At 45.2% G+C, this 14,185-nt stretch overlaps 1 protein-coding gene across 20 annotated transcripts in view; it reads right to left on the bottom strand.

Moving 5' to 3' along the window:
- The window catches only part of LOC129862032 (neuronal cell adhesion molecule-like), a 127,907-nt gene that overhangs the window by 81,244 nt on the left and 32,478 nt on the right, over positions 1 to 14,185 (bottom strand). The gene's annotated exons all lie outside the window — the stretch shown is intronic.

Here is a 14,185-nt window from a genome sequence, read left to right as displayed (position 1 = left end):
GAGAGTGAAGGGGGCATGTTTCACAGACACACCCACCTCCGCCTCGCCTCCTCCTCCTCAAACCTGTACCCCTCCCTGACGCTCCTCCCTCCCTGCCTGACCCCCCTCCCTCCCTACCTCCCTCCCTCCCTCCCTCGTACTCTCACAGTGGGATTAAAACAACCCTTTGTCTCTCTACAATAGGGGTTAAACATTTCCTGGTATCAAATGAATGCTGCTAGAATACACTGAGTTGCAGGGTTTTTTCAGCCAAATCCTTTATCCTTTAAATTCTGGCAAAAATATTTTTGGGATGGAACATCACACATGCCTGTCAGATAATTTGAAGACAAGAAGACAATATTCATGAATTTATCATGCAAAGCAACTGCCTCCTGAGTGGTGCAGATGTCTAAGGCACTGCATCGCAGTGCTTGAGGCGTCACTACAGAAACAGGTTCGATTCCAGGCTGTGTCACAACCGGCCGTGACCGGGAGTCCCATAGGGCGGCGCGTTGGCTGGGTTAGGGGAGGGTTTGGCCGGGGGGGGGTTTACTTGGCTCATCGCATTCTAGCGACTCCTTGTGGTGGGCTGGGCGCCTACAAGCTGACTTCGGTTGTGAGTTGAACAGTGTTTCCTCCGACACACTGGTGCGGCTGGCTTCCTGGTTAAGCGGACGGGTATTAAGAAGAGCGGTTTGGCGGGTCATGTTATGGAGGACGCATGACTCGACCTTCGCCTCTCCTGAGCCCAATGGGGAGTTGCAGCGATGAGACAAGAACATAATTGGATATTACGAAATTGGAGAGGGAAAAAAAGTGGGTAAAAAATTAAATAAATGTTGAATACACTGACAGTCAGTCAGTGCATATTTCTGTCACCAACCAACAGGTAACGTCTTCCTCAAATCCCCTCCTGTTGTTCTAGCTAACTGTAAAAGTACCTGCTATAGCTATACAGTACTTCAACAAGATGAATGAAAATAGCCAGAGGCAAAAACAAACAACTTCCTTCCGTTCTAATCCAATCATCCAACCTGAAGACAGCCTACAGAGGAAGTAAAGTGATCACCTACACTCAACAGATGGCCCATCCTATGACATCTAATCTACTTGATTCAGCCAACAGGAAGTTTATTGCCCACTCCTCTCACAGTGGTATTATTGCAGACATTTATAAGAATAGGTTTGAAAAAGCCTTTTGAAGTTCGTTAGCTATGGTTGCAGCAGGCAACAATGGCAGGGAGCTCTCCCTTTGAAAGAGTCACTATTCTGTGTCCTCCCCAACCCAGAATAATACTCCTCCCTTCACAAAAGCAGTGAAAATGCAACATAATCTGTCTCAAAGCTCACTGTCCGACAGCCAGAAACAGTGATTTCGGGGTCTGAACTGAAGTGAACAAATTATTTTCACCACCACTCTCACAACTCAACATCTCTCTCAAGTGATTACTCTCTATCTATGTGTGTTTCTCTCTCTCTCAAGTGATTACTCTCTATCTATGTGTGTTTCTCTCTCTCAATTGATTACTCTCTCTCTCTCTGTCTCTCTCTGTCTCTCTCTCTCAATTGATTACTCTCTTTCTCTCCGTCTCTCTCTCTCTCTGTCTCTGTGTGTGTGTCTCTCTCTCTCTCTCTGTTCCTTTCCCTCTCCATTGTTGTTCCTAGCTTCTATGTTGGGTTAGGAGACGGCTATATTGGCTGGATAGTGGAAAGTGGATAGTGGAAAGTGGATAGCCATAGGAATCCACTTCTCTATGGAGGGAGCATTGCCAATGGCTTCATTACCTGATCACTGTTGCATGTCATTGCTAGCAGCATATCAGTTCTACCATATTCCCATTTAACCATTAGCCTTCTGGTTTTCCCTGCTTCACTGCACTGGAATGTATCTGTACCCCATTATAAACTGGGTGGTTCGAGCCCTGAATGCTGATTGGCTGACAGCCATGGTATATCAGACCGTATACCACGGGTATGACAAAACATTTATTTGTACTGCTCTAATTACGTTGGTAACCAGTTTATAATAGCAATAAGGCACCTCGGAGGTTTGTGGTATATTGCCAATATACCGCAGCTAAGGGGCTGTATCCAGGCACTCCGTGTTGCATCGTGCGAAGAACAGCCGTTACCCGTGGTATATTGGCCATATACCACAACCCCTCGAGCCTTATTGCTTAATTATATCGTTTGATAATCGTACCCTGATGCTGCGGTAGGATTGCCTACAGGTTTTCACTGCTTCCCTGGTCATCAAGAAGAGATACAAAAGCACTGCACTGGAATGTAGAGCTATATACAGTATACCACTATGATCTATACCATATCTTTAGCATATTTTATTATCTATACCATATGATCTCTTCCATATTTTACTTCACATTTCAAATAGATTCATACTGCACTAGGATTGCCTGTAGGTTTCCATCGCTTCACTGATTATCAAAAGATCTGAAACCAATGCTTTGTATTGAAATGTAACCGTTTTATAACACGTTCCTAACACAGCATATAACACACCATACATTTCCCTGTATATATTTTCCCAGAATCTCACTTCTCTGCATGGCATCCCATTAGCGTAGAATATTTTATAAATAAAAGCATTATTCATTCATTCCTGTGTCCAGAGTCTCCTGACAACTTTCAGAAAGATGATTGATAGTTATGAGGTTTGGATTGTGCTATGAAATGAATGGAAAGACCATACTTCATTGAGTATATGCCTGGTGATTGAGCAGGTCTAATAGGCATTATGTCTGCACACTGACTCTGTTGAGCACAGACTCTGGGAGGACCCTGAAGGCCCATTGGCTCCCTGAGACTCACACTGTGTTGCCGTGGGCACCCTCCCTGGGCTTTGTCACAGAAGCAATGGAAGGACAATATTTCAATGGCAACTTGTAACAGAACAAAGTTCAGGCATGCGATCGGGCTGGAGTCGTTTTCACAGGAAAGGTGTGTGTGTGGGGGGGGGGGGGGGGGGGGGGGTGCACGTGCATGCCTGCGTTGGATAGAGGAGAGGTTTCCTATGGAGGTCACTCTATTCAGAGTAGAGAATACGAGGCTTGGTTCTCTCAATGGGATTGGAGCAGGGTGGGGGTGGGGGGGGTTGGGGGGCACTTGTTGAAATGCTTCAGTGTTGTCAATCGAAGACAGAAACAACAAGTGATTTAGGGATTCTTACCTCTCTGTTTAGATGGGTTGTTGCTTCTGAAAACACATTTTCTGTGGTTGTTGCAGTGTTTATTTACATTGTACAAACAAACAGCGTCGTAAAATAACCACATAATGTCATCGTTTTAGATACCTTTCCTCATAGATCACTTGTGTTGTTAGTTAGATGTTTGCCATTTATATTGTATTAAGTAGTATTGAATTAACACCCCATTAAAGTGATAAAACATACATTACTGTGTATCCCGGGGTGTAATCATACCCTGTTTTGTCTTATAAAGCTAACCCTTGCTAACTTTAGTTAAACTCTCCACGTTCAATGACTATGGTGATGTCTAATCTCAACAATTTATGAATCCACTGTCAACAATAATCCCTACAATGACAATAATTACCTTCATTTGAGAAGGTTATCTGGTGAACAGTAATTGTCTGTAGGTCGGCAGGAATATCAGCTTTAGAATTACACACAGTTACACATAATTGATGACTTAGGGCTGTGGTTCAGCACAGGAACAATGGACTAGACAATGAGGTAGAGTTCTTAAAGGAATTTACATGAATTACAGAAAGAGGCCCGTCGCGATGGCATCGACCACTCTAAGGGCTGTTTAAATCTGAACAAGTCTTCTGTCCCTGCCTCCACACACACAAACACATGCAAAGGTGTGTGCAATAGCATGCACGCAGGCGTACACACACAGAGAGATGCAGGCAAGGGCAAACACACACACAGCGGTAGAATAGGTCTGATTGGTTTCCATGGTGCTATGAGGTTCACTGTCAGAGATGGAGTGTTAACATGCCGCGGACAAGAGGGAGAGAGAGAGGTGGGGGAGAGAGAGAGATGGAGAGAGAGATGGAGAGCACAGACTCTGGGAGGTGGAGAGAGACAGAGTGGGAATAGAGAGAGATAAAGAGAGAGGGGGGAGAGAGAGAGGGAGAGGGAGAGAGGGGGAATAGAGAGAGATAAAGAGAGAGAGGGGGGGGAGAGAGAGAGGGAGAGCACAGACTCTGGGAGGTGGAGAGAGACAGAGGGGGAATAGAGAGAGATAAAGAGAGAGGGGGGGAGAGAGAGAGGGAGAGGGAGAGAGGGGGAATAGAGAGATAAAGAGAGAGGGGGGGAGAGAGAGAGAGAGAGAGGGAGAGGGAGAGGGAGAGGGAGAGGGAATGAGGATGCAGGCAGTAAAACATGAACACGCAGTTCCTTTTGAATAGAAAAGGTTTACCCCCCACAGCCAGCAGACTAACCACTGAGGTTAAGGGCCCCACAGCCAGCAGACTAACCACTGAGGTTAAGGGCCCCACAGCCAGCAGACTAACCACTGATGTTAAGGGCCTTGCAGCCAGCAGACTAACCACTGGGGTTAAGGGCCCCACATCCAGCAGACTAACTACTGTGGTTAAGGGCCCTACAGCCAGCAGACTAACCACTGAGGTTAAGGGCCCCACAACCAGCAGACTAACCGCTGAGGTTAAGGGCCCCACAGCCAGCAGACTAACCACTGAGGTTAAGGGCCCCACAGCCAGCAGACTAACTACTGTGGTTAAGGGCCCTACAACCAGCAGACTAACCACTGAGGTTAAGGGCCCCACAACCAGCAGACTAACCACTGAGGTTAAGGGCCCCACAGCCAGCAGACTAACCACTGAGGTTAAGGGCCCCACAGCCAGCAGACTAACCACTGAGGTTAAGGGCCCCACAGCCAGCAGACTAACCACTGAGGTTAAGGGCCCCACAGCCAGCAGACTAACCACTGAGGTTAAGGGCCCCACAGCCAGCAGACTAACCACTGAGGTTAAGGGCCTCACAGCCAGCAGACTAACCACTGAGGTTAAGGGCCCCACAGCCAGCAGACTAATCACTGAGGTTAAGGGCCCCACAGCCAGCAGACTAACCACTGAGGTTAAGGGCCCAACAGCCAGCAGACTAACCACTGAGGTTAAGGGCCCCACAGCCAGCAGACTAACCACTGAGGTTAAGGGCCTGTATTGTTCTGTATCGTATTTCTCTCTTTTACTCAAATAGACTGGTTAACAAGAACTCCGACAAGGACTGGAAGGACTGGAAGGACTGGAGTCCTTCTAACCAGAAGGCACATTTACAAACCAGTTACTGTGTTTGTTAAGTTTTTATGTAGCGTTTAGATGAAGGCAAATTTGCTATACTGTGAATGTATCTGTACTCTGGCAACCCTCTCAATTGGATGATATGATATTATTAGTAGCTCATATAAACGTAGATTTTTAGAATGAGAACTATCACTGCCAACTCAATCAGAATAGAGATCCCTGTCTTGGTTAACTAACAGAACAACATTATTGTCTTTCCAAAGTGCCAGCCCGTTATAAGCTTCTCAGTAGGACCTCCACCACAGGGACTGGGTCACTTGCCAACATTATGGGCAGCCAGTATGTGGCAATATGGCTGACATTCATATGGTAATGGAATGAGATGAGAATGACCCTGGAAGCTACACTATCGACATTTTTAGTCAGATTGAATGAGAGCATTATACAACTGTAGGAGAAACAGTCAAAGACTAGCCTGCCTGGGGTGACAATGACCACAGGAGCTGGCAAACAGATCTGAGACCAGGCTACTAAAAGAATGGTTCCCATAGAAGTAAACAAGGCACAGAAAATGTGGATATTCTAGTTGATATTTTGTCTTGTACGGTACAGTATCTTTGTCCTCAGATCTTGAGAGACCACAGCTGAAGAGACACAGGGGATATAAAAGTGTTCCAAGTGATTTCTGCAGTACCATGAAAACCAGAGGAGAGAGGGAACACACACACACTTCTGCCGTAGCACACAGTGCAGAGGGGAAAGAGCCTGCTGTGCTGTGTGAGGCCCATGTTCTACATGCTGCCATAAGAAGATCAGCCCTGGTCTAGTGAGCACAGCTGTGTGTGTGTGTGTGTGTGTGTGTGTGTGTGTGTGTGTGTGTGTGTATGTGTGTGTGTGTGTGTGTGTGTGTGTGTGTGTGTGTGTGTGTGTGTGTGTGTGTGTGTGTGTGTGTGTGTGTGTGTGTGTGTGTGTGTGTGTGTGTGTGTGTGTGTGTGTACAGTACAGAAGGTACAGTGCAGTCCAATGTTCCTTTACTGGGCTGTGTGCGATCGATTCTACCTAGCGAGCATCACCCAGCCTGTTGATTAACCATCATCAGAGACAAACACTGGTCTACAACCGTATATACTAGAGAGGATACTGACACGACACCTCACACACACACACACACACACACACACACACACACACACACACACACACACACACAGGAGCCTCAGTAGAAGCCCTTTAGCACTCACACATTACATATCTCTTCATTCACATTACATATCTCTTCATTCACATTACATATCTCTTCATTCACATTACATATCTCTTCATTCACATTACATATCTCTTCATTCACATTGCACATCTCTTCATTCACATTACATATCTCTTCATTCACATTACATATCTCTTCATTCACATTACATATCTCTTCATTCACATTACATATCTCTTCATTCACATTGCACATCTCTTCATTCACATTACATATCTCTTCATTCACATTACATATCTCTTCTTTCACATTACACATCTCTTCATTCACATTACATATCTCTTCATTTACATTACACATCTCTTCATTCACATTACATATCTCTTCTTTCACATTACATATCTCTTCATTCACATTACACATCTCTTCATTCACATTAGAGTGGCTGGCTAATTGGCTTGGCTGTATAAACTGTGAGGCTGTATAAACTGGGAGGCTATTTAAACTGTGAGGCTGTATAAACTGTGAGGCTGTATAAACTGTGAGGCTGTATAAACTGGAAGGCTGTATAAACTGTGAGGCTGTATAAACTGTGAGGCTGTATAAACTGGGAGGCTGTATAAACTGGGAGGCTGTATAAACTGGGAGGCTATATAAACTGTGAGGCTGTATAAACTGGGAGGCTGTATAAACTGGGAGGCTGTATAAACTGGGAGGCTGTATAAACTGGGAGGCTGTATAAACTACAACAGTTTATAGAGTTTATTCAGTACCAGCTGAAGGTGACCAAGGTTGCATGGTGGAGCTTTATCATGAAGCACGAGGCCATGTTGAAGAGTGTGGTGTTACAGCGGGAAGGAAATACTTCTCCTCTCCTCCTCTTCATCTTCTCTTCTTCCTCAGTCACACTGAGAGGCTCTGACACCACCTGTCTCCTCTCCTTACCACGCCCCGCAAAATTTTAAGGAACCCACACACACACAGACACACATACGCACACGCGTGCACGCATGCACACACACACAAAAACACACGTATACACTCAAAATCATTGTGTGCGTATGCAAGGTGATGCACTAAAACTCCTGTATAAATGGCATGCATTCAGTGAATGGACATTACCTGTGTAACCTTGGGAACTGAGCATGACTACTCAGGCTGCGTTGCTGGAATCCTAATGGAGTTTTGATCTACTTGAAACGTGAACCTTTCTGACCCCCAAACTGGTAAAGGATACTAATCAGCACAGCAGCCAGTGAACCTTTAAAGAGTCAGAGAATAACTAATCATCTTTGGTCCTTGAAAAGGGCCTTTTAAAACCTTGTTTATTCTAATTAAAAGGACTCTACCACACACACCGTACAGAATGCACACGCTTCAGATGCTAAAGGAAAGCAGATGGTCATCAACTGCCAAGAGAAACATTATAATAAGGAGTCTAACCATCAGTATTGCAGCAAATGCACAATATCTACAGTGTGCCTTCGGAAAGTATTGAGGCTCCTTGACTTTTTCCACATTTTGTTACATTACAGCCGTATTCTAAAATTGATTCAATTGTATTTTCCCTCATAAATATACACACAGTACCCCATAACGACAAAGCAAAAACAATTTTTTATAAATGTTTGCACCTTTATTACAAATAAAAAACTGAAATATCACATTTACATAAGTATTCAGACCCATTACTCAGTACTTTGTTGAAGCACCTTTGGCAGCGATTACAGCATTGAGTCTTCATGGGTATCACGCTACAAGCTTGGCACACCTGTATTTGGGGAGTTTCTCCCATTCTTCTCCGCAGATCCTCTCAAGCTCTGTCAGGTTGGTTGGGGAGCGTCACTGCACAGCTATTTTCAGGTCTCTCCAGAGATGTTCAATCTGGTTCAAGTCCGGGCTCTTGCTGGGCTACATTCAGAGACTGAAGCCACTCCTGAGTTCTCTTGGCTGGGTGCTTAGGGTCGTTGTCCTGTTGAAAGGTGAACCTTCGCCCCAGTCTGAGGTCCTGAGTGCTCTGGAGTAGATTTTCATCAAGGATCTCTCTGAACTTTGCTCCGTTCCGATCCTGACTAGTCTCCCCGTCCCTGCCGCTGAAAAACATCACCACAGCATGATGCTGTCCCCACCATGCTTCACCTTTAAAATAAAATAAAATTGTATTGGTCACATGCGCCGAATACAACAGGTCTAGGTAGACCTTACAGAGAAATGTTTACTTACGAGCCCCGAACCAACAATGCAGTTTCCAAAAAATACGGATATAAAGAAATAAAAGTTACAAGTAATTAAAGAGCAGCAGCGAAAAACAATAGCAACATTATATACAGGGGGGAACCGATGCAGAGTCAGTGTGCGGGGGCACCGGTAGTTGAGGTAGTATGTACATGTAGGTAGAGTTATTAAAGTGACTATGCATAGATGACAACAGAGAGTAGCAGTGGTGTAAAGAGGGGGTGAGGGGGGCAATGCAAATAGTCTGGGCAGCCATTTGACTAGATGTTCAGGAGTCTTATGGTTTCGGGGTAGAAGCTGTTTAGAAGCCTCTTGGACCTAGACTTGGTGCTCCGGTACCGCTTGCAGTGCGGTAGAAGAGAGAACAGTCTATGACTAGGGTGGCTGGAGTAGGGCCTTCGTCTGACACCTCCTGGTATAGAGGTCCTGATGTACTGGGCCGTTCGCACTACCCTCTGTAGTGCCTTGCGGTCGGAGGCCGAGCAGTTGCCATACCAGGCAGTGATGCAACCAGTCAGGATGCTCTCGATCGTGCAGCTGTAGAACCTTTTGAGGATCTGAGGACCCATGCAAAATCTTTTCAGTCTCCTGAGGGGGAATAGGTTTAGTCGTGCCCTCTTCACGACTATCTTGGTGTGCTTGGACCATGTTAGTTTGTTGGTGATGTGGACACCAAGGAACTTGAAGCTCTCAACCTGCTCCACTGCAGCTCCGACGATGAGAATGGGGGCGTGATCGGTCCTCTTTTACCTGTAGTCCACAATCATCTCCATTGTCTTGATCACGTTGAGGGAGAGGTTGTTGTCCTGGCACCACACGGCCAGGTCACTGACCTCCCTATATGCTGTATCATCATTGTCAGTCATCGGCAAATTTAATGATGGTATTGGAGTCATGCCTGGCCGTGCAGTCATGAGTGAACAGGGAGTACAGGAGGTGACTGAGCACGCACCCCTGAGGGGCCTCTGTGTTGAGGATCAGTGAGGTGGATTTGTTGTTACCTATCCTTACCACCTGGGGGCAGCCCATCAGGAAGTCCAGGATCCAGTTGCAGAGGGAGAGGTTTAGTCCCAGGGACCCTAGCTTATTCATGAGCTTTGAGGGCGCTATGGTGTTGACCACTGAGCTGTAGTCAATGAGATTGTGGATCTGTTGGGGCGGTATGGAAATTGGAGTGGGTCTCGGGTTTCTGGGATGATGATGTTGATGTGAGCCATGACCAGTCTTTCAAGGCACTTCATGGCTACAGACGTGAGTGCTACGGGTCGAAAGTCGTTTAGGCAGGTTACCTTAGTGTTCTTGGGCACAGTGACTATGGTGGTCTGCTTAAAACATGTTGGTATTACAGACTCGGACACGGAGAGATTGAAAATGTCAGTGAAGACACTTGCCAGTTGGTCAGCGTATTTTCGCAGTACATGCCCTGGTAATCCGTCTGGCCCTGCGGCCTTGTGATCGTTGACTTGTTTAAAGGTCTTACTCACATCGGCTGCGGAGAGCGTGATCACACAGTCTTCCGGAACAGCTGGTGCTCTCATGCATGTTTCAGTGTTATTTGCCACGAAGCAAGCATAGAAGTAGTTTAACTCGTCTGGTAGGCTCGTGTCACTGGGCAGCTCTCGGCTGTGCTTCCCTTTCCCTGTGCTTCCCTGTGCTTCCCTTTGTAGTCTTGCACCACCCTTGGGGATGGTGCCAGGTTTCCTCCAGGCGTGACGCTTAGCATTCAAGCCAAAGAGTTAAATCTTGGTTTCATCAGACCAGAGAATCTTGTTTCTCATGGTCTGAGAGTCTTAAGATGCCTTTTGGTAAACTCCAAGTGGGCTGTCATGTGCATTTTACTGAGGAGTGACTTCCGTCTGGCCAATCTACCATAAAGGCCTGATTGGTGGAGTGCTGATTGCTCAGTTTGGCCGGGCGGCCAGCTCTAAGAAGAGTCTTGGTGGTGCCAAACTTCTTCCATTGAAGAATGATGGCGGCCACTGTGTTCTTGGGGACCTTCAATGCTGCAAAAATGTTTTGGTACCCTTCCCCACATCTGTGCCTCGACACAATCCTGTCTCGGAGATTTACGGACAAGTCCTCCTACCTCATGGCTTGGTTTTTGCTCTGACATGCACTGTCAACCATGGGACCTTATATAGACAGGTGTGTATCTTCCAAATCATGTCCAATCAATTGAATATTACCATAGTTGGACTCCAATCAAGTTGTAGAAACATCTCAAGGATGATCAATGGAAACAGGATGCACCTGAGCTCAATTTCAAGTCTCATAGCAAAGAGTATTTCAGTTTTTTCCAAAAACCTGTTTTCGCTTTGTCATTATGGGGTATTGTGTGTAGATTGCTGAGGGTTTAAAAAAAAAAAAGTTTTAATCCATTTTAGAATGAGACTGTAATGTAACAAAATGTGGAAAAGTCAACGGGTCTGAATACCATCCGAAGGCACTGTAGGGCAAAGGGCACATGGGCTCCTACACAGACCAACAAGAAGGGGGTCTGATACAACGAATACAGAGAAAGAGAAACAGACAGATCTATGTAGGAGGGGTGAGAAAAGATTTGCAGATACAGTGAGAGATTGACTGAGAAAACGAGAGGGAGAGATGAGAGATTGACTGAGCAAACGAGAGGGAGAGATGAGAGATTGCCAAGGAGGGTGAGGGAGAGAGAGAGGGCGAGAGTAAGCGGGGAGGGTGAGGGAGAGATGAGAAAGAGGGATGGTGGGGGGGTCAAGAGGGGTCAAGAAAGACTGAGGGGGTAGGCAGAGAGAGGGCAAGAGAAATGGAAATGAGAGAGGTAGAACTGAGAAAGAGCATGAGGAAGCTGTGCGAGGGAGGGATGGAGGGGAATCTGGCGTGTGTTGTGAGCAGTGAGCCTGGGGAGAAGAGCGAGAGGAGAGGTGTGTGAAGGGAAATCTGGCTGGCCTGCTCTGCTATGCTCTGCTCTCAGCCTGTCTCTGTCTCTGGACCAGTGGAGGGAGACCAGACCAGGCAGGCCGAGACCAGACCAGCCCCAGGCCAGGCAGACTGACTGGGGGCAATGCCAACTCCAGCCCCCCCCCCCCCCCCCCCCCCCCTGTTCTCTTTCCTCTATCCTGTATCCACTCTCCATGCTCCCTGATCCAAATAAAGAACAGACACACCAGACCAGGCAGAAACTGTCTATCGGCCCTCCAGTCCCTTCTCTCTCCTCTCTCCCTTGTCCTCTCCTCTCACCAGGCCGTACTCCATGCCCTCTGATCCAGGTGACAGCACAGGAACAAAGAGGTGATATAACCCAACGGCCCCCACCGGCCTGGTGCCTGCTCCAAGAGAACAGACAGCAAAGCACACACTAAGGTTAATATTGAAAAACAATTTAGTAAATGTAAATTAAATGATTTACTAAATGTACTACACTGAAAATATTTTTGGGGACTGCCAAACTAACTAAAATAAAATAAAACCATCATAAATTATGTTTAGTTGAATCTGGCGGCTAAATACTGTCAGTAGATGGCAATGTTTCAAATAGGCCTAGTCTGTGCATCACTATAACTAGCTATCACTAGTCTGAGGGTGAACTATAGGCGTGAACAATGACAGCGCAAAACACAAGGGGTGGAACAGTGGCAAAGGTACCCACAGGACAAACAGAATAATATTAGTCTGAGGAGAGATTAAATAGCATTAATACAACAAAAATAATTCTAAACACACCTTTACTTTACAAAGTTAAACAGATGTATTTTTTCTTCATAATAAGCAGGAGTAATATTCTTAGATCAGATAACAACATCGTATTTTCGGGTCGTTTTTTCAATGATTTGAAAACAACTTACAGTATAAATACAGAATAGAACAATAGAAATGCCAATCGACTATGTTCAAAAAGTTATGTCTGCGTCCCAAATGACACCCCATTCCCTAGACAGTGCACTACTTTTGACCAGAGCCCTTTGGGCCCCTATGGGCCCTCTTCAAAAGTAGAGTACTCGACTGAGGAGTGTACTAATGGATTCCAATGTTTACCTCTCTAACCTTGTCAGATAACATTACAATATACATTTAACAATGGAAAAGCTATTCGATATCGATCAAACTCCCATTAGCACTTTGTATCAACCTTTTACAAGAAAACACTTGTAGTGGATTAAAATGTCTTAAACAAAATGGATCTCAGTGCTCTCACTATCGCCATGGGTAAATGCACTGATAGTGCTACCAACTTCCATTAGATTAGTAGACTTTCCAAAGTCAGAAATGCAAAAGAGTGACTGGAAGTGTAAAGCATGAAAGCGGATGGGTGATGCAGCAGATTGTACATGTTAGAACACAAGTTTCAAAAGGGAGCTTGAATGTTTCAAAATAATGTATTCGGGGTGAATTTTGGGGCATTTGTAAGTAACAATTGAGCTTTTCTTTACAAATCTGCATAGTTATTGTGGTTAATTTAACAGATAGTATAAGCTGAGAGGGCCATTGTCTTGTGAATAATACACCTGCCACTGCTTAAGAGACTAAATTAACATGACTTATTATTAAGTTATTACAAAGCCAGTAGGCCGATGCAGAAAGACTGAATAAAAGATGTCATCTCATCCCTGAGACAGACTAGTTCCAGGAACAGAAGAAGTTCCTACACTTGGATATTTTGAGAGACAAGGGGTATTTCGCAAAGGGTAATGGGATAGCTCTAAAGAACTTTGGCCACAATGTGCTGTAATAACATTAGAAAATGTCCTAGGTGACATCATCTGCCGAACCTTATTTCTGTCTCAATTAATCTAAGATAAAACAATAAATCTGTCAATAATGTTGACGTGTTTTTTGTGAGGTAGTCTTAGTCGCACCATTTTACATCTATGTGCTTCAACTGGCAGTATATCTGAAGATTGACAATGTACGTGAAAGCTAGCTTAAATTCCTCCAAGCGTGGCAACGAATGGAGATGCTGCTAACCAACCAGCTACCTTGTGCTGCACACACAATTCGGAATGGTTCCACCAAAATCTAGCTAGGTAGCTAGCTACTGTTGTAGCTAACATTACTCAGTTGTTTTCATCTGTATTTATGAAGCAGCTGTGCTGCCTGTTCTGCCGCACGTCTGTGTAGTAGCCTCCTGAATCAGCTACTGCTGCGCTCAGCTGACCCAACATTGCAATGTAGTAAGCGTGGAAAAAAACATGCTGATCTAGAAACGGATTTCTGATAATATTACCTCATACTTTTGGGGCAGCATGTCTACAACTCGAGGGTAATTAAACAAGCCAAGCAAGCTGTTTACGCCAGTAAGGTAGAGCTAGCCAGCTAGGTATGTCAGTAAGATAGCTACAACAAGTTAGCTAAGGAGATCATCAAGTCGGCAGAAGTGCTTGCACATCATTTTAGCAGGAGCAAGCCACCCTTTTGTTTTTATTTTCTGTCACAATAACAATTTAACGAGCTATTCTGACTATTTTATAGAGAATCAATGAGAGCGCAGTGATATCATAAATAAGGAACTATGTTTTCATATTTGAATGGCGGATG

The sequence above is a fragment of the Salvelinus fontinalis genome, chromosome 9 (genome assembly GCF_029448725.1).
Source record: "Salvelinus fontinalis isolate EN_2023a chromosome 9, ASM2944872v1, whole genome shotgun sequence".
NCBI lineage: Eukaryota > Metazoa > Chordata > Actinopteri > Salmoniformes > Salmonidae > Salvelinus > Salvelinus fontinalis.
Note: the sequence above shows the minus strand (reverse complement) of the source record. Positions and strands in the feature narration are given on the sequence as shown.